General features: G+C 38.7%; 1 protein-coding gene across 1 annotated transcript in view; it reads left to right on the top strand.

Annotated features, from left to right (window-relative positions):
- Window positions 1–26241, top strand: part of LOC134802590 (uncharacterized) — a 144967-nt gene that overhangs the window by 27385 nt on the left and 91341 nt on the right. The gene's annotated exons all lie outside the window — the stretch shown is intronic.

Genomic DNA, 26241 nt, shown 5'->3' on the forward strand with positions numbered 1-26241 from the left:
TGGCTCACAGTATTTAGCAGTATGAAATATATTACTGAAATAACAAACGTTTTTAGGGACTGTATTTAATTTTGTGCTATGGACGCCTCAACAATGCCCAGACAGACAGTTTATCGTTATTATAGATTTTTTTCTTTTAACGCGTCAAATTGCGTATTTATTAAAGTTAGACAAAGAAAAGTCTGCAGCGATTTTGATAGCCCACGCAGTGTAAGTGTTATTTATACGTCATAATTTCATAGAAGTTTGACGTTTAAAATTACACTTGCACTGCGTGGGCTATCAAAATCACTGCAGAGTTTTCTTGGTCTAACTCTACAAAAGTATTGGGCAAGATACACTGTTTTTCGTAAATGTAAATTAGTAAAAGAAACAATTACAGACGTTCCACGGATGAAAAATTGAAAATGCCAAGTTGGCACTTACATCGATTGACACGACATTAGTAAAATAAAATGAAAAAGTGCTTGTTAACATAATAGCATTCTATTTTTTTTATCTTTATATTTAGAGTAAAGCTGTGTACGGATTGCGCGTACATTGGCACGCGTAGTCGGTTACGCGTGTCCTGGAACACCGTGTCCGTACTTGCAGCCACGCGTACAGTCACCTGCAATAATATGTTACTTTTCGAAGGCCGCAAAGATATATGACACGCTCTTATGGCTCTACAAATAAGATCGTGTCAGATATTTTTGCGGCCTTCGTTGTGTAACATATTATTGCAAGTGACTGTACATGTACGCGTACGCTTAAGAAGTTAGGAAATTGCCAGACGTTAGGTGCGTGCTGCGTAACGCGTTCCCATGGAGTGACGTCACAATGAAACCATAGCAGTGGCGTGTACTGCGATCCTATTGTACCCGATTGTGATTACGTCACCTGCGCGCTCGACTGTACACGCGTTCGCGGTGTAAAAACAAACTTTTGATGGGGAGCGTAAGTACATCGACCTGCAATATTGCATGGACATGTCATGAATGGAATTCGTTCATAAACCGGCCTTGCACTTTTGCAGCTGGGTGTACTTTTGCTTTTAAAAAAGAGATACGATTACGAAGATTATTATGCAATAAGAAATAGGAGAGGCATGATGTTAGGACACAGGATGTTAGGATACGGCATGATAACTTTTTCCTAAACATCCTGGAAGGCAGAATTGAAAAGACAAGAGAAGAAGGGAGACCTAGAATTACTTATCTCAGGAAATAAAAAATAATGCGTCGTATGAGGAAATTAAAAGACTGGCACAAGAAAGAAACGATTGGCGATTATTCCACCGACAAGAGCAAGATGATGGTGATGATGATTTTCTTAGCCTTGGTATCGCTCGGATACGATACAAATGTGCGGCGTACAACCGCCCTTTGCTGTCATTTGAGAAGACAAGCAACATTTCTTTAGAAATTGACTCTGTGCTATACTGCCCTGCTAAGCCGAGTGGCGCTATCTCAAAAGAAAATGCATTACTTTAGTTTCTATAACTGAGAGTTCCATTTTCAAAATCATTAGATTTTGAGATAGCGCTGTTCGGCTTAGGAGGGCAGTATATTTGTCTACCGTTCTGCATCAATTCTCATCTACTCAATGATTAACTGGAAGACATCCCTTAAAGGGTTATCTTATGTTCGCTTTTGTACTACCTAGCAAGCCTATCCTGTGCCATTTTTGTGTTTTGTACAATAAAGAGTTTACGAGTATACCTACATATATAGGGACTGCTCCCGGTACTGGTTTTCTATACAAATACAGTACTGGAACCGGGAATTCCCGGTTCTCGCTATACAAACTCAGTACCGGGAGCATTCCCTATACATATATGTACATACATACATACATAGACGCTGTATGTAGGCATAACTTTGTAATGCTTTTATTGCAAGTATTGTTCGGCTAGTTTCAATAAGTTAGATGTTATAGTTGGTAAGTAGTGCCTAACGTATTTTCTGGCACCAGTCGCCCGTGTCATGACAGTTAGTATAAAAGTACCTAATTAGTCACGCGATTGTAATTCACCTGTTCTGACATTTGACATTGTGACCGACACTAATGGTATAGGCATGGTTGCAGGCCTGTCTGCTTGCATCCATGCCTATACTTCATTCTAGATAACATTAGACTCTAGAAAATCACAGAAACAGATATTCTAAACCTTTTCTGTGAAGTTGTACAGCAAACGACTTTGATTGCAGTACAACGTGAACGAATACTTAATTATATGTAATAGTTGTAGACAGTGACAGTAATGACACCTGGCTCCAATTTCACCACGGTGACAGGTGCGACAATTGTAAAACATCACTGTTGCTGACGTCACAGGCATCCATGGGCTACGGTTACCGCTTACCATCGGGCGGGCCGTATTCCTGTTTGCCACCATCATTGTTTTATTAAAAAAAAAACTTTATTATATCGGAAGAACAGATATTTCTCTTGCTAAGTTTATGACAATTGTCACAAGAAACACTACAATTGTCACGAATTTCCGACATATAACTCATTACCTGTCAAGAATTACCTACAATTCTTCTAAATCTTGACAATTGTCAGAAACTTCGCAAAAGAAATATCTGTTTTTTTCCGATATAATAAAGCTTTTTTAAATAATACAATGATGGTGGCAAACAGGAATACGGCCCGCCCGATAGTAAGTGGTAACCGTAGCCCATGGATGCCTGTGACGTCAGCAACAGTGATTTTACAATTGTCGCACCTGTCACCGTGGTGAAATTGGGGCCTGGCATCGAGCGTTGGTGACCTCTGCCTCTTTAGGTATTTTATACGGGAACCTGTTGAATAGGTAAGCCGGTGGGAATCGAGTTCCGTGGACTTCACAAACATTTGTTTAACTAGTCCCAGTGGTCCCTGACGTTTTTGCCCGTCAATCTCGCATACGTGTACACACTTCTAACTAACTGAACCAGGCGTGGCTCACTCCGCGATTTCGTCGCTTTGCAACAGGTAGCTAAAAGTACATCCGTTCCACACCAATTTTGGTGGATAGCCATAAGCCGCGCGTGGCGCTGTCGCCACCTAGGGGCCATATCAGTCCTGAGCGTAACAGACGCGTTTTGTTAGAGAGTGAGTCTTCTGTACCTAGTACTATTATTTATTCTGTGACTGAACTAACCACCTCCTAACCTCTAACTGAACTGCCCGGTCAAACTATTCATTGCGTTCGGACCGTGACGTGACCTCTACGCTGCTTGTCGTTTGACACCCATTATTATATTTTAACGTGCAGAAACACAGCAAATGGGTGTCACAATAGTATACTAGTGGCTCTGTGAGCTGTAGACCTCGCGAGCAGAGCTTTAAATAACATGGTGCTAAGAGCTTTAAATATAGTAAATTAAAAAAAAACAATACGAAATTTATGTGTAAAAAAATACAAAAAGTTATAATATCCCAGCATACAATTACTGGGGATCGAACCCAGACCCTCTGTGCAAACAGAAAAAGCGAACGTTTACAAACTGAGCCAAATAGTTCTTAGATGGGTTGACGAAATTTAGCTACTCCTTCTCAAATTAAAATTAGTTAAAATTAAATATCTCAATACCTCCGAAACCAGCGAAATAAATTTTCTGAATTTTTGGCCATTTAATCTATAAACATATCTCAAAAAGAAAACACTCGTATGGTACCGATACCACTATTTGTTTAGGCGCGAGCTATCACGACTCCGCCATTTTAAAAAAATTAAAAAAACCGGACGGACAAAAAAATTTTATTTAGACATAGAATCCAGTCACAAAATTTCACGAGATTCGGTTAAGAATTGCGACCTGTAGAGGAGAACATCCGGACATACAAAAGCAAAATGCTCCAGTCGAAACGTAGACCTTCGCTACGCTCCGGTCAATTATGTGACTATTACATAATGAAAGGCATTAACGAGGGTTGTGGGTTTATAAAACGAGCTGAAAGCGAGTTTATAAAAACAACACATTTTCAGATTTCTTGAGTTTATTTATCTCTATGCTGGCTTTCGTTTTTGAATGCATCGTCATCAGGGTTTATGATATGTGTAATTTAGGGTGGGTCATTTTTACTTTTTTTTAATTTAATAGGGGGCACAGTTAAAAAAAGGTGCCATTTGGTAATTAATGATTGCACATATTTTTATTTTATTTTTAGCTTTAATTTTACTGCCTCCGGATTTTAGTCAAAGTTTTTGTTAAATGTATGGACATTATGAAAAAAAATGTTTCTTTTTGAGTACTTTTTTATTGATTTATTGGCTCTGAACCTTTACCATGCTATTTCGAGCTAAAAATGGTATAACTTTTTAGCTAATGTTTGAACAAAAAGACGATACATAAATATACTCCGCAGACCATACAAAATATAACAATATTTATATGAAAACTTTGAAATGGATCCGGAGGCAGAAAATGAATTCCGATTACAGAATAATTTGATATACTGTTTATTGGCATTAATACCCAACTTTTTGTAACTGTGCCCGAAGGATAACTAATACTTTTTTTTTCTCCATACACGAGTGACCCACCCTAAATGTGTATATGTAGTTAAAAAGGCTATTGCAAAGCTTTATTTTAAGTTCTTTTAAGCTTACGGTACTTAAAGTCAAAGAACTGAAACTGCAACATTTACGCACTTTATTCAGTTCAAAGAACCCGAAATACTTGAGCAAACTCAAACAACATTAAGCTCATAACTCGGCAAAAATAAAAGGAAAATTCCTTTTTAAACACGAGTCGTGTTCTTAAGCGAACTCTTTTACTGTATTCTCATTGCTTAAATTCGTAGAGTGCAGAGGAGTCAAAAATAATGGGTATGTGCTCCTTAGGAATCCGTTTATTACAATGTGTTCTTTGGAACTTCCCAACTACTTATAGTCCAAAAGCTTTTACAAGTATATTAGTCCAAAATAATTTTTCATATATTTAGGTATAACTGCTAAATAGTGATATAGTGAATAAAACAGGTCTTAAGCAGAGGGCCTATAGTGTTTAGTTTTTCTTTTTGGCCAATCCACTTCACAGCGTACTTAAGAATACAAAGCAATTGTTAAGGTTTACCGCAAAACGCGGAAATGACCACATATTAGGTCATTACCTATGAAATTGGCGTTTTGTCCGGAGAATTTCAACGAAACACGAATTTCCATACAATTAATTTTGCGGATATTTTTTTGATGGCTAATTCAAACCAAACAAAATTTTTCCAGTAATTTTTGACACCTTTAAGGTATGTTTTCAATATCTCCATTTCTTGAAAATTGGTACCATTAGAAAAATATAAGTAATTTTAATACTCGAACCGACAGCACATGAAAAGACCTATTTTCAAGGCTTAATTCTGAACACTTAACAATAAAAAATAACAATTAATTGTATGTAAAATCGTTGTTTATTGAGTGCACTGTAGTTTTATTGTAATTGTGTATGTACTTTTGTAAAAAAAAAAAAAACTAGGATCAGACTTATATCTATGAACAAAAACGCCAATTTCATAGGTAAGGACCTAATAGTAAAAAGTCGTTAGAACGAACGTCCATCCCCCCCCGCCTCCTCCGCCTGTTGTCTACCATAGTTTAAGTTATGTTTAATTTGTATATCATGTTCTTTTTCATATTGGTGAGCAATAAAGAATATTTGTATTGTATTGTCCATGATGAAGTGAAGGTCCAACGGATATAGATTCGCTTTTTGGCTCGCCGGCGCGCGGAGCGATTTTAATAGCACCCCTTATCATCTTAACACCGCACGTACGCGACATTGCCTCTTATCACGACGTATTAAGATATATTATCGCTAATGTTTGTTCCACGAAATTAAACAATTTGGTGAAACGGTTACTCACTGTTAGCATTGCTGTAGAAAATTAAAAATTCTTCGCAGTTTTCTTATACCTCTATAGACGACGAAGTCTTCCTGAAATCCCGGATTTGCAATCGACCATACGCTACGATGACTACTTACAATAAACGACCTGTTTCTTATCATCCCGGCGTAAACATAATTTTAATATTCAATGAATATTTAAAGGCATACAAACTTTGTGTTGCTTATGTTATGAATAAATTGAAAGTCTCGTCGTTGACTTACGTCTTTGCCTTATCTGCTAACTAGGAGAATTTTTATTTATGAATAAAAAATGTCCGCCTACGTAAATAGATCTAAAGTGTCATTCTATGAAACTTTCTAACTATGTAAACAAACCGCCACGCCATATTGAAATTGTCAAGAATGATGAATTTACTAGTGACTTTTGTTTACATAGTTAGCAAGTTCCATAGTATGAGACTTTATTTAACACTGGTGAATCAGTATATTCATTCATTTATCATTACTTAACCTTTGTACAGTTGCGATCAGATATACCTCATATACCGGAGCGGCGAAGGTGGACAAAATATCTGACCATGCAATTTAACGTCTTATAGAGGCTTTGTTCAGATATTTGTGAACACCTTGGCTGCTCCGATATATTTGATGGCGCCCGTATTGTTTTTGAAGGAGTCAAAATATCATAACTTGTTTTTTGGTTTTCGTTAAAAAAGCCCCTTCCTTTCGGTCGATTAAAATGTAGCCTATCCCTATGTCACCCGCGTCATATAAGTAAACGAATCGATTGACAGTGACACCTCATTTACCAAAATTGGCGCCGTGTTGACGCTACCGTGGAACACAAACCTACGGTAGACTGCTTTAATCATAACCCTTCCCGTAGGATAGTTATTTTAGACAAATTTGATTTTTTTATAATATTAAAAACTTTCGTGCTTTGAACACATATTAACTCACATTTATAGACGGGTCTGTCGCGAATTTATTTTATAACCTTCATTTACCGACGTTTCGTCACAGGTTTTCACTGGTCGTGGTCGCGGCTAACTGATGGCCCAGCAAAATGACAAAACAGAGATTTGTGCAACTACCCGATCTTTTTTATTTTCTCCCGTTTGATATTCTGAGATTTCATTCAGTATTACGGTTACAGCTAAAGTTCAGTCGGAAGCCATACTAAATCTACCACCCCTCCACTTGCATCTAGAATTGGAGGCGAGATCTAGTATGCTTAGAATAGCGGGCGTGAGGAGAGGTAATTGGTTATCGCAAACTCTGAGACTGTTTAATGAATCAGTGTACGATATTCCTGTTCTTGGGATGCCAACCGACACTATGTCACCCAAATTTTGTCCACTCAATCTTTACTCAGTGGAAATCCCCAAACGGGAGGACTGGTCAAACAGTCAAATTAAGTGGAAAGAAGGAAGCCTGAGGTGGTACACTGATGGCTCCAAATCCGGATCTGAAGTAGGTTGCGGAGTATACGGTGAAGCGCCTAGGAAAAGCATCAGCTTAAACCTAGGACGTTTTTGCTCTATATTCCAGGCAGAGGTATACGCCATTCTAGAATGTGCGTCAATCAATCTGCAAAGCAACTACGGCAACCATACTATCTATATCCATTCGGATAGCCAGGCGGCACTCTTAGCCCTAACCTCCGATGTCACCACATCGAGGCTGGTTGAGAACTGCAGGCAACTATTGAACAACCTTGGAGCCAGGAACAAGGTTGTTCTACGTTGGGTCCCGGGGCATGCGGGTATCGTAGGAAACGAGAAGGCCGACGAACTCGCGCGAGCAGGGGCTAAGGGGAAGAACTACAGTCCTGAGCCCTTTTGTGGTATCCCCAAAAGCCTAACGCGGCTCACCCTAAAGACCTACTGTCACTACAAAACCATTCAACTCTGGAGAGAAACAACAGGTTTGAACCATTCCAAAGCGCTTATCAAGGCCTTCAGCAAAAAGGCGTCCTCGAACGCCTTAGCGCTGTCTAGGAACCAACTGCGCAACTTGGTAAGGGTGCTTACCGGGCATTGCGGCCTAAATAAGCACATGCGCACCATGGGGAAACGTGACATAGGGCGGTGCAGACTCTGCATGGAGGCGGAGGAGACGCCCTTGCACATCCTCACAGAGTGCCCTTGCCTAATGCGTACTCGTGACCTAATCTTGGGCGGACACATACTACGCCCGGAGGAGGTAAAGTCTCTCGAGACCAAAAGGATCCTGCAGCTATTCGAAGTTGCAGGGTTGGATCGAGAGTTGTAATAGGTGGCGATCACAATAGATCAGGAATGGTCGCAGTGATACATAGGCTTTGGAGCCTTATATAGCCCCTAATAAAGAAGAAGAAGAAGAAAAGTTCAGTCGACGGCCATTACAAACGAACGTTGAACATGGAAATTGAACGTCATTTTAAGTTGCTTTAGTGAGTTTAGTTGTATGACAAACATGCCTTCCCCTACGTAACTTTTTGAGCTATAACCTTTTTTTAGCTCAACAACTAAGTTTCCCTCAAAACGGGGGGAAAGTTGAGACAGATCGATGAAACGGAACCGGGCCTGCCGCGGGGAAATATTGAAAAAATAATAAGCCCGGACGGCGGCGGGAAGCAATTGGTTCGGCGTGGGCGGTACTTGGACGGTTTTTTACAATTTATGGCACGGGATGAGCGAAGCTTACAGCCAAGAACATAGATCTAGTAACTAAGTATATTGCAGTAGAAGGAAAAGTTGCACTAAACTGAGAGAAAAAACTAACAAAAACACACTTAGAATTACAAGAATAAAACTTAATCCGGGGACAAGGAGAGTCAACTAATAGGAACAAATTGACTTTTGCAATTTCCATTTAGTAGGAAATACAACTTCTATATTTGTAATTTGAAGTATGCTAGAGTAATTTCAGAAATTTGGTTTTGTTATTCCGAGAGGTGCTTTAGCAATATCGGAGGTGATGACGTCATGGGTGAAAACTAACCGTTTTGTAATTCTAAGCGTGCTTTAGCAATATCGGAGACGATGACGTCATAGGTTTTACTAAACTGTACTGCGATTCCAAGCTAGCTGTTGTTATTCTAGAGATAATGACGTCACAGGCAAAAACTAAACTGTTTGCAATTCCTCCGCCCCTAGCAAACGGGTGCCGCGAGAGCATGTCGCGCGCGTGGTCATCTCTATTTCTGTCTGTATGAATAAAAAAGCATTTGGTAGTATATCTCTGTACTAAAGAGGCACTATAAAAGCCTGTCGAGATATTCTACCCATTCCTTTCTTATTCATACAGTCAGAAAGAGACTAGTAGTTATTACGCGCGCAACATGCTCTCGCGGCGCACCTGTGCTAGGGAGGTTGGAATTGCAAACAGTTTAGATTTACCTTTGATGTCATTATCACTAGAATAACAACAGCTAGCTCGAAGTTGCAGAACAATATATTCCTGTAGACCCCAACTACACAGTAGGTCGCGGGTTAATATGTCCATGGCCCACAATATATCCTAAATTTATTATTTAACTTAAGTATGTTTTAAACAAAGAAGACACGAGACACGCCCGCCCGACATCCGACACAATACTAACTCTAACCAAATGAACGTAGCAAGTAGCTGTGTTGGTATTACAAAACTCGTTTAGTGATTGGTACAACAATAACAATGAACATAAACACAACAAGTCTATCTACTAAATACCAGTAAACTTTGTAATGTCGCTATAGTAACAACTGAATTGTTATTTTAAATGGGGTAATGTTATTCCCGCGAACTCGTTTTTTAGATATTACAAAACTATGTAAGTGAGACATTTACTAAAATCATAACTTGAAATCACAGATGCTTTTTTCCAAAAATCACAAACTTTACTAGTAAAAATCGGAGAATTTTAGTAGTAATAAAAATGGATTGTAACAAATACTGAACTTTGTTTAATGCTCCATTTACTAAAGTCTGTTTGCTGAAATTAGATTTAGTATTACTGAGCTGTTTGTAGAAAAAAATAAATTTTACAGAAATAGTGAAACTTCCATGATTACTACTAAAACTTCATTTTTTCCCCCAGTACAGAACTGTTTATTAATTCCTGGTGGTGATTTTTCTCTCAGTGTACGTCATGCGAGATTTAAACTGACTATGGCCCTAGTGTTATTTTCAATGTTCGAGGGTCTCCCCAGTCCCCAGATATATCGACGCGCATTCAGCAAAAGCCGATAGGAAAAAAAAATAAGAGCGAAAAAGCCGTCGACGCGTCGGCAGGCGCCGGCCGATGCGAGCCGTGCCGAACGACGACTTTTTCGCTCTGATTGCGCAGACATAAAGCTTTTTCCTATCGGCTTTTGCCGAATGCGCGTCGATATATCTGGGGAGACCTTAAGTCCCTCTGGGGCTGGCACCGCTCTATCAACGAAGCTACCCGAGGTCCGAGACCTCGTACTCGGACTCGGATAAATCACACCGGATCCGTAATGCAACACGGCTGCTGCTTCCTGAGGGCCTACCGCGAACCACGTTCGACGTGTTGCCTCTCTGTCGCACTAGTAAATTCGTACTTGAGTGTGACAGGGAGGCAACACGTCAAACGTGTCTGGCAGTAGGCCCTCTGCGTAGACACGCGCTTGAAATCGTTGTATTGTTTTTAACTATAAAGGTTCCGTCACACAGGCGCGTTTTCCGGGCGGGGCGTGAGCGCGGGGTGAGCGTTTTATATGTAAAAGCGCCTCGCTCACGCGTTAATGTCACTTCGCTTGCGTTGCTTGGTCGACGAAAAAGATTCAATCACTGCTAAAGTCTGTGCGGAAAGAGAAGAGTCGTGGAATCTAATTGAAACAATACATTCTATGACTCTTCCCGCAAACTCTATTCCAACCTTATGGCTTACGTAATACGAAGTTGGAAGTCCTTCATTTGTCCCTTTGACCGTCACGAAACGAGGATATATTATATAATGACTAGGGTTTGAATTAATCCAAGGATTTGGAACCCGTTCAAATGCTTAACACACTTTTATATTTCCACAAAATATCGGTACAAAGCTAAAACACTGATACTACCAATGTTTTATATCCAGCACTAAAATAAGTTTATAAAAAAGTTTATGTTTAACAATAAAGCAATAATTTTATATCTATTCGATTAGAGATTACCAATATAATTTTAGCCAACAAAAAGTTCGTCGAAGTTAGATTGGCTCCTTTGAGAGCCTGAATGCCTTCAGATTATCGACAAGCTGTATTATATTTACTAGGTTTAGGTATTACGTATTACCTAGGTAAGTAGGTATTGGATCGATACTTGTAGACTTGCGAGATCGTGAAATATATTTCGGTAAATAAATTATGTCTACGTAGCGCGCTCTCATGCCTTGTTCATACTGTGTATTTTTTTTCAAGCCTTAACTATATTTTGCTAGGTGATTATATAGATTAATACTAAACTAGTTTGCCAATAATAGATAACTGTCATTTTTAAAATTTTCGCGACATCGAATTCTTGACCAATGACCACCACAAATATAATAAATTAACTGTACAAAATTTTGCATATATTATGTCGTTCTCAAGTGCGTACTTTTTTCTAGATTACTTTTTAGGGTTCCGTACCCAAAGGGTAAAACGGGACCCTATTACTAAGACTTCGCTGTCCGTCCGTCCGTCCGTCCGTCTGTCACCAGGCTGTATCTCACGAACCGTGATAGCTAGACAGTTGAAATTTTCACAGATGATGTATTTCTGTTGCCGCTATAACAACAAATACTAAAAACAGAATAAAATAAAGATTTAAATGGGGCTCCCATACAACAAACGTGATTTTTGACCAAAGTTAAGCAACGTCGGGAGTGGTCAGTACTTGGATGGGTGACCGTCTTTTTTGCTTTTTTTTTTTTCGTTTTTTTTTTGCATTATGGTACGGAACCCTTCGTGCGCGAGTCCGACTCGCACTTGCCCGGTTTTTTAAAGATTTATAAGTAGTTTTAGTATATTCTAAATGCTAAACCGTCGTCTTAAAAATGTGATGAGAAATGCAGTTAGAATTAATTATGCAAATCAACAAATTAGTGTTGATTTACTTGCTAAGCGTGTATGCAAATTTGCTATTTCAGGAACTATCGCAACGTCAGCACTCTCTCGAGGAAACTTTGCATACATATTGCTTCTGTAAGCCAGTATATGGAATATGGATGTATGTGTCCATACTCCATACACATACATCCATATACTGTATCCATACTATTGTAGATTTATCTTGCACTTAAGTAATAAAATAACCGGTTAAGAAGATTCTGAAGGGACCACGTCTAAAAACGCGTGCCAAGCGGAAAAGTGTATTAACCGTGATAAAATGTATGAAAACAATTTGCAGAGAAGTAGTGTACAAAGGCGTATTACTAGTGATTTTTTATCCAATAAGATAAGCGGGTTCTAATTAATTTACAAGTCCTTTTTTCTGAAATTTCTGACACACTTAAAACTCTTAACCTACAAAGTAACGTACATAAACAGAAATCTGTCTAAAGTTATAATATAACATAACTGTCCTACTAAATCGCGATGAGCGCGCGAATTTATATATTAAAGCTATTTATCGCCCTTAAGACCCGTTTTACGATGCACGCGCGCATTGCAAGAACACCTCATGTTTCAAGATACTGATATTACAATTTTGAACTTTAATTCTATCGCAATAAGGTCTGTTACGCAGTGTCTTTGCTCAGGCGTTTACGACATTTTTATGTGTTAAGATTGTGCAGCAAGTGTTGAAGAGTGGAACTGTTTATTTAATGGCTTTAATGCATTTAATTAAGTTATATTACGCGGACACACACAGTTATAGTCCTCTGGGAGCATACTTACATTTAACTGACGTTTGCAATTTTGCTACTTAGTACTTACTAGTTTGGCGCGGTGACCAAAAATGAGTCTTGGCCTCCAACACAAGAGCACGCCATTTTACTCGGTCCTGCGCGGATTCACGCCAGTTTTCACTGACGCCGAGCTCCCGGAGATCTGCCTCCACTCCATCCGCCCACCGATACTTAGAACTAGAGATGCACCGGATATTCGGTTACTATCCGGTATCCGGCCATTATTTGAACATCCGGCCGGATACCGGATAATGGCCTTCTATCCGGCCGGATACCGGATAGTAACATTGATTTCGGACGGACTTTTCGGAGTAAACAAAATTGGAATAAGAAACAGTCACGGCCATAATCGTACTCGTTTATTATTTTAAAACAATTTAAACATTTAACTCACTTGCACGCGCACTCATTTCGAACCTAGAAATGAGTCCGCACGAACGTTCACTACGAACACAGACCAACCCCTATAGACCGAGCTTATAGGACGACTCGCGGCCACCGCCCGTATGGTGTATAGGTCAAATATAAGATTGTTCGCGCGCCGCTCCGATCAGTTGCGCCCAAGGTTACGACCTGTTAGCAGTGTGTACGAGTCTAAGAAAATAAATCGTAAACTATTGAATTCATTGGGAAATCATGGGATATTGCAGCGTAAAATGGTGTGGCAAGTCATCTAAGACATCTACTTACGAAACAGATGGAATAACATCCCACAGGAAAGTCAAATTCATTATTTCATTGAATAATGTTTCTTGTCCGCGGGGTTCATTTTATACTGGTCGTAAGCAGAGGCGAAGTATGTCGGTCCCTTTTCGTCAACTTGAAAATGCAATGCGCTATCCCTTTCCCTTTCGACTAGTGATGTGACGATGATGTTTTTTCAGTTGCGGAAACTTCGTGCTTCGTCATACCGTATTGTACCATTTTAGACATAATATATAGGTAATATGTTGTGTAATTTTTTTAGAATCCTCTAGGCCAGCGGAGCAGTTAGGCCGCATGTCACGAGATGGACCTGATGATGAACTTCAAAGAAGTGCGAGGGAACTCGGTGTTGATTTGTGATAGACATATGTTGTATGGGTTTTTTAGAATCCTCTAGGTGAGCAGTTAGGTCTCATGTCACGAGATGGACCTGATGATGAACTCCAAAGAAGTGCGAGGGATCTCGGTGTTGGTTTGTGATAGACATTTGTTGTATGGGTTTTTTAGAATCCTCTAGGTGAGCAGTTAGGTCTCATGTCACGAGATGGACCTGATGATGAACTTCAAAGAAGTGCGAGGGAACTCGGTGTTGGTATGTCTTAGACATATGTTGTATGGGTTTTTTAGAATCCTCTAGGTGAGCAGTTAGGTCTCATGTCACGAAATGGACCTGATGATGAACTTCAAAGAAGTGCGAGAGAACTCGGTTGATTTGTAATAGGCATATGTTATTGGTCCATTTGAATATGTTTTCAATACAACCTTCTATGACCTTAATAAAATGGACAAAAGAAAATAATTGTATGAGATTTTGGCGACACTTTTTTCTCGTATCGAAAAAGATTGCGATTCTGAGTGGAAATAATATAAAAATTCTAAACTTTAAAATTCATGTTCTGGGTACTTTAAACAGAAATGCCCTAATATGTTAAGTAAACATTTCAGGTACATTGTTAAATTACTTAATGAAATATTAAATTAATCAATATAATTATTTATTAAGTAAGTTTACTCTAAGTATTCTAAATTGTTAACAATTTTACCACAATAAATTTCGGTATCACTGGTAGCAGTACCCACTACCTGTAATGAACATGTCCCATCCCTACGCTTACACGTGTCAGCGCGCCATGTTTGAAACGACCAATCGCAACGCCGTGAGCACCCCTCCCGCACCTCACAGTTTGGTGATTTGCGTCGGGAACAAAATGGCCAATATTAGGTTTCTAGAGGCGGTGTTCTGTGACTACGAAACAGGTCAAAACCTGCCCAATGCGCACCTGAAAAACCGAAATGTAGGTATAGTTCCGCCGGCCGAACATTCGGCGGCCGGATACAGGATATTCGGCCGATGGTCAGGCCGAATATCCGGTATCCGGCCAAACAGCTATCCGTTGCATCTCTACTTAGGACGACCTACAGTACAGTACGTCTACCACCAGTTTTGACAATGACATAACGCTCACGTCTACGTAATTTACTTTCTGTACATCTCGCTTGCAAGTACGTTACGTAGACGTGAGCGTATATGTGACGTCCCACGGTCAAAGGTACCTTATGGCGGGTATGGAGTTATGCATACCCCAGTAATCTACAATAAATAAGCTATCGATAACACAAAAGATCAACCTTCTAGGTTGCGTAGTTACAGAGATATGATTTTTTGAAAATAATGTTGTGAAATGAGCAACTTTACGATAGAGAAGTTTTAAGTTTAGCCGCCTAGAAAACTATGTTCCTGAAGTAAGTTACATAGTTGACTACAAATAATAATGCCTTATATATCTGAGATTAAAAAAATATTGCGACTTGTTCTGTAATGCAAATAGAAACTTTTGATATCGACTGATTTATGTGTATACTAACCAATCTCTTGAAAATAAAGTTTTATTTCATTTTCATGATTGATTGCAATGAGCTCTCAAGATTTAAATTTTATCTATTAGAAAACGACACTGACAGACAGTTTAAGCAAAAAACAATACCGATTTAGAGGTGAAAATGTATTTTCTGACTTTTTCATATAAAATCACAAAATTGAATATTTTTACTTTTAATGAGACACACAATCAATTTTTCTGAGCACATATGAAAGAAATTCTGTCATTCAAATGAAATAAATCCTAAAACCCCAACTAAATACTATATTTAACCCCTTATGCCACTTTAAACTTACATAACAATAACAGTATTTGCTCCATACATTTACGAAAAGGTACCTTATGGAAATAAATCTAATAATACATCACTACAAAATATCAATCATATTATAGTTTATCTTTTATGAATAGAAAATATTAATTTACATTAAACTGCCCCCAATTTAATTAGTTCTTCGTCATAATAATCTTAAAAAAGACCAATAATTTGTATGTAATGAAAAGGTACCTTGTGGTCAAGTTACATGATGAGGCATGATGATGATGGAACAGTTAGGATAAACTAATAATATTTTGGGGTTAAGATGGTATAAATCGTCTATTTCTTATCAATAATATATTTCGGTTGCTATTGAAGATAAGCGGCATTGAGGTTCAATGACCTCAGATATTCCATAAGGTAATGCGTCGGGTATTGGCATTTTTCAGCAAACCAATGGCTGATTTACTGCATGCGACCAAACCAAATGAAGATTATTCTAGTTAAGAAAGACTTGACGAGAGTAACTTTGGTATAATAGCAGTCTACTTGGATTTGTGATGTCGGTCTATGTACGGTTATAATATTTGCGAGGCGCCCCAACCAGAACTGAAATTATCAAATTAGTTTTGCAGAATGCTAATACAGTTCTCTACCATACTTCTTTTCCCGTATTGACTAGTTTTTTTGGGAATTTTCAATCTTTTTTCCATAAGGTACCTTTTCTACTAAACTCTGAGACGACATTACTAGGCTTATAACTAACTTATAACAAAAATAAAAACAGGTAAACAAACCTTACGCATTAAGGTTTCAGATCACATAATAAAAAAAAAATGAGCATTTTTTCACCTCTTTACAAAACATTTAATATCTCCGAAACTAGAAACCCTCATAAGGTACCTTTTCCCGTGGAACGTCACATATTATGTCAATGTCAAAACTGATGGTAGACGTACTGGACGGCGTCCTGTCGGTCGACCCAAGTATGCTCTCTTTACAGCACGATCTTTTTGCTAGGTTAGTTACCAATTCACAAAAATATTACCAATTCACAAAAATATCTGTAAGCTTTGTCATAAATGTCAAGGTTCTTAGATCTTTTTCCTTTTTGTCTGCGAATCGTGAATATTGTGATGCATCACGGTTCTAAATGAATCAGCCTTTTATAGGTACCTACAGTGTAAAACAGGTTTTAGTATAGATAAGGTGCACGGAGAAACGTGCAGCGCTTCTAAGTTGCAATTCCCTATTGTTTTTATTGCGCTCCTTTTCTCAGTTATTCTGCGGGCCGTAGTTTGGATCCCCTGTAAAAGAAGTTTAGATTCACACATATTTTCTCTTGTTATAGGTGCATTCTCCTCGAGAATCGTCCCCTTTTTTTTCAGAATAACTTGTAAGGTTGACTGCGGGGTAATTTCATCTAATCGAAATATCATCCATGTTTACTAAAGTTATTAACTAAAGTCACACATAACACACACAGCATATCTTTTTCGCTATCTGGACATATATGGCGCTCTAGTTAATAATGTAAAACATGGAAGATATTTCGATTAGTTGAAATTATCCCGCAGTCGATATTGGCCCCGCTGCACCTCAGAATTAAAATAAATTATATGAAACGTGATAGAAATGATTCGGCATTCCTCTATAATTACAACGAATTTAACTATTCTCAATAAATATGATCGGCAACCACATTTTCACACAATTAATTTAATGTACCTACGTTGCGAAACTGCATTGCGAGCTAATTGTGTCCACAAACTGTCCGGAATCCGATTCCATTGTTTACGCGACGAAATTCGAAATTGATGACGTCATAACACGTGAGTGAGCGCTGCGTAGTTAGGGTTGGAACGCAGATTCACGGGATTAAAACTCCATTTATCAAATACCTACAACGTAGTGTACAGTCTGCAGCAGAAATTGCTAAGCGGGCGAGGTGTTCAAAATGATCCTGAAGCGACTTTATTGTTAAGAGAATAAGAGCGTGTCAATGTAATTTTGAACACCTCGCCCGCTTTGCAACTTCTGCTGCTGACTGTACTATCGCCATCAGCGGGCGCAGCATGGTTCCATTTTTATCGCCTGTCACTATACCCGTTACTTTCGCACTTACATCCTTGTTAGAACGTGACAGGCATCGTCACAAGCGATATACGTAAAAATGCGACCGTGCTATCGCCGCTGGGCACCAAAGGGGCTACCCATTGATATAGAATAAGAACTGGATACCCAATCAGCCGCAAAAAATGGCCCCGCAAAAGTAACGTTAAAACAGATCACGCGTTACTTTTTCGTTTAGTCTTGTATGGACCGCTCAAATGTGAAGTTGTCAACAATGTCGTAAAATGGTCGTAAAAATATGCAAAAACAACAATGATAAAACGAGGAAAAAGCATGGAATGTATTTCTTTCGGTTAGTTCTTTGGATAGCATTACATAATTTATGTAATCTGGTGGTAATTTCATGATTTTGAATAAATTATTTTGTTAGTACCAAAGAAGGGATGTGAAGGAACAAAAATCTAATGAGTCGATGTGAGGCCAATACTTTTTTATTTTTATATGGAATTCGTAAGATATAATATTATGTTTAAATTCAAGATTTCCAAGAAAACCTATGCGACGTGCAGAGTGGACTGCTATTATAGCAAGAGATAGGGGTGATGCAGTTTTAAACAAGGCAAAACGGCAGTTGTGTGTGCGGCGCATTTCCCTGTTTCCGACATATACACGACCAATAAGGGCTTACATCGACTAACTGTAAATGTTAAACCTGTCTGAACACAGTGACAACCACAGGATTTTTTTGATAAAGACCATAACCAATCAGTACCAGTAGCGACCTGAATGTCCCCGTGCACTATATTGCAAAGAACGAAAGTGCGAAGAGTATTATGTAGATCTAAAATACACAGTTATTTAATAAGTTGAATTTATTTCAAGGAAAATATAATAAATTTATAAATTTATTTTATGATAACTTACACGGGTTGTTACCATGAATTAATTTTATTTGAACTCCCGATCAAATTAAATTTGTTTCATTTATTACTTCGGTTTTTCTGTACAGTAATACCTATTAAAATGTACCAAAGGGACTCCATTCGTTCATTATTCTCGTTTGACGTTGTTTGACGTAAATACAAAGGTGAAGTTACGTTTAGTGCCATCGGACTTAAAGTTTTAACAGTGTTGGTAATAATGTTTACAAATTTGACACTTAATGCTTACGACAGTAAGTTCTTTTCCGTACAAAACATTTATCTTGACTCAAAATTTACGTAAGCGTTTTTATCATCAATGCAAATTTGCAGCTAATGTCATTCTGATCCACATTTTGTTGACATTTTTGTTCCGCTCTGTGTGTCTATTTCTAATATTAAGTCAGTGGGGCTACCGCGAAAACCGAAATTCGCAAATTGCGGGGATCTTTCTCTTTTACTCCAATGAAGGCGTAATTAGAGTGAAAGAGAAAAATGCCCGCAATTTGCGAACTTCGATTTTCGCGGTTATAGCCCAGATATGTATATCGGTGCGGCCGATGCAAATACATAGACGGACGAACGAAAGAAATGGTTCGCAGTAGGGCCTAATACGTGCAAAAAATAGGGATGTTGACTGACAGATCAATTCATGAAATACTTGCGTGTGACTTTGTGTTCATATTACCTTCTCTTTTCTTTCTAGTTTTATTGAGTCCAAAACAAATGACTATTAGTTTTTTTTAATAATTTTCTATGACTCGTGCATAGTATCAAATTATTTATCTTTAACAAAATCTTATTCGGAATTGATGACGTCATGAGTCATGAGGTCATGACACGTCAGCTTTTGCGTAACTCTCCTCCGGATGTCATTGAGTCGCAATTCGATGAAACCGCATGAATATCCGTTCGGTAGTTTTTGAGTTTATCGCGAACAAACACACAAACAGTCAGACGCGGCGGGGGACTTTGTTTTATAAGGAGATAAGCGAAAGAGGTTTATAATTAATGCTTATTTAAGTCAGCCTTACGTTACTAGATCTATAAAGCCGCATGCGCCTATAATTTTCTATGGTTCTTACTACTACGTTCTGAAATAATCCCATGGGCACAGTTAAGTGACTAATCGTGTGCCTTATTGCAATAAGATAAGGGCTACTATTGATCAATAAATTAGGTGTTTGCGCTCTTGACCTCAGCGTTGGAGTCATGTCCAAATATTCCGATGATGAAATTGTTACCTCAGACCAATGCTAGTGTTGACTAATGTGCAACAGAAGTTAAATAATTACCGTTTGTCTTGACTAGTGTCTGCATTTTAGATTGTATTGCGTATTTCTTTTTAACCTGAACGCCAGACGGCGAAGGAATATGCCGTGCCCCGGACGCCAGGCGATCGCCATTATTTAAGCGAAATTGAACTTTACGGAATCCTGCGTATAAAGTCCCTATTGCATTGACGGAGCTGACGTCTGTAGCCGTCGTTGGCGTCCGTGGCAGGACTTTCGGATGACGGCCATGGCCGTCTGTGGCTGTCAAAAGGTTAAATGACAGGTTATGACTTCTAAACTTTAACCCAGATGTTTCCTTGTATTTTTTTACGGTTTTATCACCCTCTTGTAGTCTTGCTAGTACATTTATATGATACTTTACTAGCCGTGTCATTTCCTTTTCTTCGCCTCAGGACTTGGATTACCGAATGTTAAGTGGCATTTGTTCATCCCCATGGCTTTAGCTTTCTATGTGCTAAATATCACCAAATTGGTATGCATAGCTACGCAGAACAACACACAATATCTTAATACTCGTTCATTATTCTCTGGACAAATATTTTCATAAATATGCATAGAAATGTTCGGATTTACTTTGAAGAACGAAAACGTAGAAATGTTCTTTCCATACCACTTTAAATACACTAAACCTTTCGCCTTGAACTGAGAACCACTGCTAAGCTTCATTTTTAATGTATTAAATATAAACTTGCTTTTGATATGAGCCACAACAAAAAACCACAGCTAAATAAACTAACAGTCTCTTGAGAGCAACATTTCCGCTACGTACCATTTTTTCCCGAGACTAAGGAAATAAAATAAATTTACCTATATAGAAAGGCGAGCGCCTAGCCGAACCTTAATATCAATTAGTTCTAACTGTATAAATCGGACTAACGAGAAATAAACCTAAATCTAAACGCAGTAAGGTACATTTTGTGATGTAACCTTTTTATAGTTAGAATTTTCAATTCACTTAGCGTAGCGTAGTATGGAGCGCGTCCGCCATAGCCTTTTCAAGGCCAGTGCTTGAGACCACGAACACAGTCAATGTTATTATAAGTAGTATAATGACTCCTAACTAGGAACTGAAGTTCGGTCTACAGCTATTAAGTTTTGAAAATAATGGTCTACAAGTGATTCAACGCTAAATCATCACGTGCGGGTTGAAGATTTTATATCCCTTGAATTATCTCGTCGATATACGAGTAGTTGTCTTAGTTGAAAACATTTTTATTAGTGATGTACCGACTATTGATTTGGCCGACTAGCCGACTAATCGGCTCTCGAATGGCCGATTAGTCGGCCGACTAGTCGGCTAGTCGGCCAGATCATTAGTTTCGTAAAAGTTTAGGTGAAAAACAATAGTTTTGCTCCTTTAGTTGTGCTATTCATCATATTGACTCGGCTAAAAGGTTCAAAGACCTATTACAAGAATCCTCGTTCAATTTCTGTCTTTCTTTAATTTTGCGATCCTGAGCAGCTATTTCCAAGGCTCTATTTCCCGTACGTAGTCGCCAGTTAAGAACCAATCTCCTGTGGTCAGCGTCTTTACGAGCTACGTGCCCTGTCTAAGTCTCTAAATTTTGCAATGACATTAATAGTTCCCCATGGCTCCACCATTTAAAAAAAACTAAATAATAATAAAATTATTTAACAATAGAACTTGCACACGAAATTACACGAGAATCAGTTAAGATCGACCTGTAGAGGAAAACACCAGCCCACCAACGTAAGGTAACGATCAAACGGTCAATTTTATGAACAAAGGTTTTCGTATGCACCCTGAATAGGTATTTTAGTAAAATAGACATAAAACATATGGTAAATATTTACTGTTGATTTCTTTTTTTTCTGTTTTTTTTTTTCACTAATAAAGTGCCGACTAATCGGCCATTTTTGCCGACTAGTCGCCGACTAATCGCCGACTACAAATGTGGCCGGCGACTAGTCGGTACATCCCTCATTTTTATGATTGCGTAGGACTCATCGAACCCTACACCGGCGACAACAGTTTTTTGCTGCGTCATTTGTTAGGCTGCAAAAAATTGTTGTCGCTAAAATAATTTTTGTTTTTTAGATTATTATTATTGTAGGTATGTATGGTTAGTCTGAAAGGTGTGTAATTAGGCCATCTCATCTACGGTGAGTTCACAAACATCTTTACTAACCAACGTTCCAAAAATACATTTACACGACCTTATTGTCAGTGTCTTAGAACCGTGTAAAAATAATTTTTGGAACATTGGCCTGTAAGGAAGCTTGTGAACTCGAGCGTACAAAAATGCGAAGATTCCTTGAAGTTAATACAGTGTTTCCAATATGTAAACCTCGCAACTCGCTATTTATTCGCTGGGGCGTTCAGATTGTTCGCGTACATAATATATTTACGTCCATGGGTGAATGACATGAAAAATGGAGATAACAATTTTGAAGACTCGCGTTGTCGTCACTTTTATTAAATACATCATCATTGGCCCTACCTGTTGTAGATATATGCTTGTTGCGGCGCTTGTGTGTTTATGGGGTCCGGCATCGCCGTTGATGGCTATAAAGTCCTATAGCATAGCAGCGCGGCATTTCTTGCCACATCGATCGCACACAAAACACGAGTCCACGAGGTGGTAGAGCACGACGAAGACTTTTCCGCTTAAGGTTCTCCAGCCAGTCATCGTCATGCTTTGAAGTTCCGACTTTAATGTCATGACGCCACTCCGGTCTCATTTCGGCGCGTTTCTCCCAACCCTTCCGAATGCCAAAACTGTCCATGTCACGCTTACATTAAATACAACGAAATAATAAAGACTGACAAACGCAGAGTTGTGGCGTTGGGTCCGTGTATCTTCATCTCTGACTCCAAAACACCGCTGTTTTACTACCATCGGCCACACTGTTAACTGTACATCGGTGGACCTTATGCCTTTTGTAATAAGGTCCACTGATGTACAGTTAAGACTGTTGGTGTTTGTACTTCGATTTGATAATATGAAAGAACTGCGAATAGATTCTAACCCAGATTCTAGCTCATCAGGCTCTTTATGCTGTAGAATATTGAAGTAAATATAATACTTAAAATAATTATAAAAAAAACCGGGCAAGTGCGAGTCGGACTCGCACACGAATGGTTCCGTACCATTATCTATAAAAACGGTCACCCATCCAAGTACTGACCCCGCCCGACGTTGCTTAACTTCGGTCAAAAATCACGTTTGTTGTATGGGAGCCCCACTTAAATCTTTATTTTATTCTGTTTTTAGTATTTGTTATAGCGGCAACAGAAATACATCATCTGTGAAAATTTCAGCTGTCTAGCTATCACAGATCACGAGATACAGCCTGGTGACAGACGGACGGACGGACGGACAGCGGAGTCTTAGTAATAGGGTCCCTACCCTTTGGGTACGGAACCCTAAAAATGATTCCGCCTATATACGGCTCACTGCTGGGTACAGGCCTTCTATCATGCGCGGGAGGGCTTGGGCTATTGTACCCACGCGGGTTAAATAGTGAGTAATAATCATTAAATCATGCTACTTGAGATTTTCATTATTATACCAGATAACCACATACATGCTAAATTGCTAATGCTAAGAAAAACTAAAATTCTGACGATACTCGATCTTCGCTCCTGACTACAGTCGATCAACTTTGGTTCCTATAAATTTCAATTCATTTAATTAGATACCTGAGTTCATTATATACCTTACATTTTTCCTGTAAACACTAGAAATAGAACGTCCATCCTGCGCCAGACATTTTAATTGATTCTTAGTTTGAAATTAAACAAAGCCTCGCCTCGCCTTCCAAGAAACGTTTTCTCTGCAAGGGATTCTGCAAATTGAAATATTATAGCGAGTTTTCTATTCCCTTGTTGGGAAATATTCCTAGTTTAGTTTTTTTAGCGCAGTTTCGTAAAAAAAGAGTTGGTCTTCAAATTTTGACTCAAAAAACTCGAGAACTTACCACAACTATGGGTCATCCATAAATTACATCACACGAATTTGAAGATTTTTTGACCCCTCCCCCCTCCTAACCCCTCTCGCCTGGTGTGACGTCACAAATTTGGCAATTTTGTTTTCCACAAAACCAACAATTTCAATTACTTTTTCGTTATTTTAACAAAAATATTTTTGACAAAAGGAATAATTGTTAGAAATTTATAACACGAACCCGATTAGGAATAAAAACATTAAAAACACATCCATAAAAACAATTATCATAGCAAAAATAAGTTATTTAAAACCCTTTTTGGTTACAGATGTAGTTATAGTGACGTCACAAAGTTTGTGACTCCCCCCACCCCCTTTTCACATTTTCTTGACCTCGCTCTAAACGTGTGATGTAATTGTAAATGATTGTAAATGGATGACCGCCTAGCTACAGCTGTGCTGCATAAGCTGCATTAGGCCCTTTCCTGATTCGTCGGTACAATATAGATATTCTTGGTAGCAGTATTATATGCCCCGATTCTTTACCAAGTCAGGCATAGCCTTATCTATCTGGTGTGGTACGGTTAGACTGGACTACAGCCGTATCTCGTGCGGTCAGGTTTTAGATTACGTGAGCCAGCGCGGCGACCCTGAACCCGATTTGCAATACGTTTCCAATATGTTCTCACGTTGGTACCGGTTTACGTGCTCGTTTCAAACGGGTTGTGTGTAAAGATAGTCTGGTCACACTCGCGTATAATGTTTAGGAAGGAATGTGTTAGCAAGAACCAGAGACGAGTTAGTGGTAAAAACTTGTAGATTCCATACTAAGCTATGTTGTAGGAGTCACTATACCTATCGCGTCAAATGATGGTCCCTATGACAGTTCATTTTTAGGGTTCCGTACCCAAAGGGTAAAACGGGACCCTATTACTAAGACTCCGCTGTCCGTCCGTCTGTCACCAGGCTGTATCTCACGAACCGTGATAGCTAGACAGTTGAAATTTTCACAGATGATGTATTTCTGTTGCCGCTATAACAACAAATACAAATAAAAACAGAATAAAATAAAGATTTAAGTGGGGCTCCCATACAACAAACGTGATTTTTGACCGAAGTTAAGCAACGTAGGGCGGGGTCAGTACTTGGATGGGTGACCGTTTTTTTTTTGCCGTTTTTTGCATTACGGTACGGAACCCTTCGTGCGCGAGTCAGACTCGCACTTGTCCGTTATTTTTATATGGTGCAGATGTTTGTAGACAGTTTTTGGGAGGAAACTTTAAATGTAACATTTAAGTAATAGAAGAATTAAGCCCACACTGAGAGAAAAATCACCACCAGGAATTAATAAACAGTTCTGTACTGGGGGAAAAAATGAAGTTTTAGTAGTAATCATGGAAGTTTCACTATTTCTGTAAAATTTATTTATTTCTACAAACAGCTCAGTAATACTAAATCTAATTTCAGCAAACAGACTTTAGTAAATGGAGCATTAAACAAAGTTCAGTATTTGTTACAATCCATTTTTATTACTACTAAAATTCTCCGATTTTTACTAGTAAAGTTTGTGATTTTTGGAAAAAAGCATCTGTGATTTCAAGTTATGATTTTAGTAAATGTCTCACTTACATAGTTTTGTAATATCTAAAAAACGAGTTCGCGGGAATAACATTACCCCATTTAAAATAACAATTCAGTTGTTACTATAGCGACATTACAAAGTTTACTGGTATTTAGTAGATAGACTTGTTGTGTTTATGTTCATTGTTGTACCAATCACTAAACGAGTTTTGTAATACCAACACAGCTACTTGCTACGTTCATTTGGTTAGAGTTAGTATTGTGTCGGATGTCGGGCGGGCGTGTCTCGTGTCTTCTTTGTTTAAAACATACTTAAGTTAAATAATAAATTTAGGATATATTGTGGGCCATGGACATATTAACCCGCGACCTACTGTGTAGTTGGGGTCTACAGGAATATATTGTTCTGCAACTTCGAGCTAGCTGTTGTTATTCTAGTGATAATGACATCAAAGGTAAATCTAAACTGTTTGCAATTCCAACCTCCCTAGCACAGGTGCGCTGCGAGAGCATGTTGCGCGCGTAATAACTACTAGTCTCTTTCTGACTGTATGAATAAGAAAGGAATGGGTAGAATATCTCGACAGGCTTTTATAGTGCCTCTTTAGTACAGAGATATACTACCAAATGCTTTTTTATTCATACAGACAGAAATAGAGACGGGTAGCTACCACGCGCGCGACATGCTCTCGCGGCGCCCGTTTGCTAGGGGCGAAGGAATTGCAAACAGTTTAGTTTTTGCCTGTGACGTCATTATCTCTAGAATAACAACAGCTAGCTTGGAATCGCAGTACAGTTTAGTAAAACCTATGACGTCATCGTCTCCGATATTGCTAAAGCACGCTTAAAATTACAAAACGGTTAGTTTTCACCCATGACGTCATCACCTCCGATATTGCTAAAGCACCTCTCGGAATAACAAAACCAAATTTCTGAAATTAC

The sequence above is a fragment of the Cydia splendana genome, chromosome 25 (genome assembly GCF_910591565.1).
Source record: "Cydia splendana chromosome 25, ilCydSple1.2, whole genome shotgun sequence".
In the NCBI taxonomy this organism is placed as follows: domain Eukaryota; kingdom Metazoa; phylum Arthropoda; class Insecta; order Lepidoptera; family Tortricidae; genus Cydia; species Cydia splendana.